Consider the following 3,683-nt stretch of genomic DNA (forward strand, 5'->3'; position numbering starts at 1 on the left):
GGACCTGATTGCCTCCAAAAATGTGCATCACATATATATTTGTTAAACATTTACCAATATACTCTTGAGTCTGATGTCATGCATATATTTTTTTCTGGAAAGCCAGTTGTTAAACATTTACCAGCACATTTCTGAGTCTAGTCCATGTAAACTCAGAGCTTGGGGCATTAGGCTATATAGGCTATGCATACATTACCTCACTTGAACCTTGTAGTGATTCCATGAAATAGCTAGTGCAGATATTATTACTCCCAGTGTAGGGAAGAACTGACTGAGGCTTATACAGGTGAAGTGACTGCCCCAGGTTTATGCAACCAAGAAACAGCCAAGATTTAGACCCAAGTCTTCATCCTGCAAAGTCAGCACCCTTCCACTCCACCACAGAATTTGTGTGAGCACCATTCCTACTGAGGATCATGGTACTTAGAATGCAGCTCCCCTCAGTTTGCAAAGCCTGAGTTGCCAAGCACATCTTTCCTCTCAGTGCTAGTGAGTGCTTGGCAAGGCAAGGTAAAGCAGGAAGCCACCGGAGATGGCTACTCAGGGCTAGAGTTCCAAGCACATAATTACTGCAAAGTATTCAGCATAGTTCCTGTTTCCCAACAGCTCTTCTGGGGCTCATCTCCCCCTGATACACACCACAGAACTCCAATTAACATTAATAAGAATCACATGAACTCATTAAGTGACAAACAGATTCCCCCCCCCCCCCATTCTCTCCCATACGGTGAGGGCAGGGGGCTGAATTTCCTATAGTAGCTGCCTCTGAGAGTAGTTATTTCTTGTTACATTTTTATGCTGTCGAAAGAGTTATGATTACCTGATTCATTGGAGCTAATAGCCCCAATGAGCTTTCCTTCCACAGTTTAGCAAGTTTAATTTATTGCCAGAGTTTAGATATTAAGTGTCTCCAAGGACCTGATGTTCAGTCTGCAGGAGCTGATTTAGAAAAGGTAAGATGAAATAGACTCACACAACTTAATAAAAATACTCAGCCCAGAGTAAGGGAAAGGAGATGACTTTGGTTGGCACATCTAGCATACGATGGTTGGTCCTAGAAACCACACTGAAGACTGGAATTCAATGAATTGGATAGTATGCAGAGGAAGCCAATTAAGATAGGACTCCATTTCATGAAGACCATTTGAAGGAAGTAGAGTTATTTACAGGGGAGCTGGATGCTGCAGTGTATAGAGTGCTTGGCCTGGAATCAAAAAGATCAATTCAAATCCAGCCTCAGACACTTACTAGCTGTGTGACCCTGGATAAGTCACTTAACCCTGCTTGCCTCTGTTTCCTCATCTGTAAAATGAGATGGAGAAGAAAATGGCAAACCACTCTAGTATCTTTGCTAGGAATGGAGTCACGAAGAGTTGGACATGACCAAAAAAAGACTCAACAGTAACAAAAGAAGAAAGGAAACTCAGATTATTAGAGTTCAGAAGGGTCTTTGAGATGTTATCTGATATCATTTTTCAGAAGAGAAAATTGAGATCCAGGGAAATGAAATATCCTAATCAGGTTCTCACAACCTGTAGGAAATTGCAGGGCTAGAATTTGAACCTAAGTCTTTCCACAGCACCAGACTACCTGTGCTTTGAAAGATAGTGAGTTGCCCATCTCTAGAGGTGTTCAAGCTAAGACTGGATGACCACCTGTTGGAGATGTTACTGAGAATATTCCTGGGAATTCTAAAATCTAAATTTTTGACTTTATTACAGGTTCTGAAAACAGCACAGAAAAATCAGTGGGAAGGAAGACTGAGGATAATCAGTGGGAAGGAAGACCGAGGATACTCTATGAAACTCTCCTTAAGGAAGCTGGAGTAAAGAATCTTAGACTACAGACTCATAAGACGTTCGAGCTAAAAAAGATTTAAGGAATCCTCTAGCCTAATCTCCTCATTTTAAAAGTGAGAAAAATGAGTTGCTGAGAAGATAAGGGAGGTGCCTAAGGTTCCCTAGCCAATAAGTTACCTTTTGGGGACATAATCTGAGTCAGAGGATATTTAAGCCTATGCAAGGAAGGCTCTCACCTTCCATGACTTTCAGGACATGAGGATCTTCTCCTCTTCTTTCTTTCCACATGTACAGGCTATCTAGGTGATGAAGAATGAGAAGTGATATTTCAGACAATTCTTTTTTAAAATAATCACGATTCTCTAATTAAATACTGCTTGGTCCTTATTAGAGAAGAGCCACAGGAAGCAGTGGTGCTCTCCAATGATAGCCATGGGTAATTACAGACAACTCTCAATTATCCAGGGGCTGCTGAGTCTAGAAGTGGATTATCCAAGTGCTTGGCTTCTCTTTCTCTCTCGATTTTTCCACCCTCTGGCTTTCTTGTGTCTTCATTTTTCCTTAGTCATCCCTCCAGCACAGAGTGGACACTAGGGGAGGGTGGACTTAATCCAAGTGTCTACTCCAAGGAAAAGGTTTGGCTGGAGAGGAAATTGGCACTCTTCATAGGATCACAGGTTTAGGAAACTCCAAAGGACTTCAAAGATCTTTCTGGTCCACAGGTTCTAAACATTTTTCTATGTCATGGAGCCCTTTGTCAGCCTGGTGAAGCCTATGGACTGCTTTTCAGAATAATGGGTTGTTGCCCACAGGCATAATGGAAGGAGGTGGTCCATTTCAGTTAGAGGTCAGTGAACCCCTCTAACCAAAGAGGTTCTATCTCTAGAGGCATAATAATTGTTTTCCCATCCAGGTTCACAGGCCACCCTCAATCCTCCCCCACCCCACATGCCTGAAATCTACCAATGGATAAGGAACTCCGACCTAGTCCAGACTTTTTATTTAACACATAAGGAAATTGGGGTCAACTTGAGAGTATAATGGAAAAGGCTCTGGTCTGGAGATAGAGGACTTGAGTTCAAAGTTTAGATCTGCTACTTCCTCTGTGTGTAAGCTTCCTTCCTTCCAGCTCCAAATCCTGTGAGGCAACGATTGATTCCAGTGCACTCTCATCAGCACAGCAGCCGTTTGTTCAAGAGGGTGGTTAACAGTGTCAAATGAGGCAACGAGGTCAAGGAGACTGAGAATTTATAGTTCACAGGATTTAAAGCTATGAAAACCCTTGGAGACCATTCACATTCTTATCCTTCTCCTCATCCTCTGTCATGATCCCAAATAATAGAGCACTAGCCATAGGAAGATCACTCTAGAAATCAAAGCAGAAAGGGCTTTGTTATTAAAAAAAAAAAAAAAAGTATCCAGGTCCCCTGTTCCCCTGTCCTATGCAGCCAGAACACATAAAGTCTCTAAGCCCCTGGAGTTGCATATCTGTCACATGCAACTCCAAACACGTATAGGAAAAGAACATGCCCTGGGAAGAGGTTCATATTAGGGGCTTACATGACATCAGTTTCTCCAGATTTTGTCCTTCATCCTAGTGACCTGAAGTCTGAGTTTCTAACAAAGTTTAAGAGAGAACAGGTATTTTTGAAGGAAACAATCAACAGTTCAACATAGCTTTAAATAATAGTCAGGGTCCTAAAAAGTTTCATAGAAAGAGAAGAGAGGAGGTTTTGGGGAGTGTTTGGTGGTAGATTTTTCTTCTTCTGGCTATGACTGCAAGAATTCGGGGAAAATATTGCTAGATCCCTGCCTCCCCTTGTTAGTGTCACTAAGTGCCTCCTTGAGGTTTATCCAATCTTCCAGGCAGTTTCCATGGCCCAG

The sequence above is a fragment of the Notamacropus eugenii genome, chromosome 1, assembly GCF_028372415.1.
Source record: "Notamacropus eugenii isolate mMacEug1 chromosome 1, mMacEug1.pri_v2, whole genome shotgun sequence".
Taxonomy (NCBI): domain Eukaryota; kingdom Metazoa; phylum Chordata; class Mammalia; order Diprotodontia; family Macropodidae; genus Notamacropus; species Notamacropus eugenii.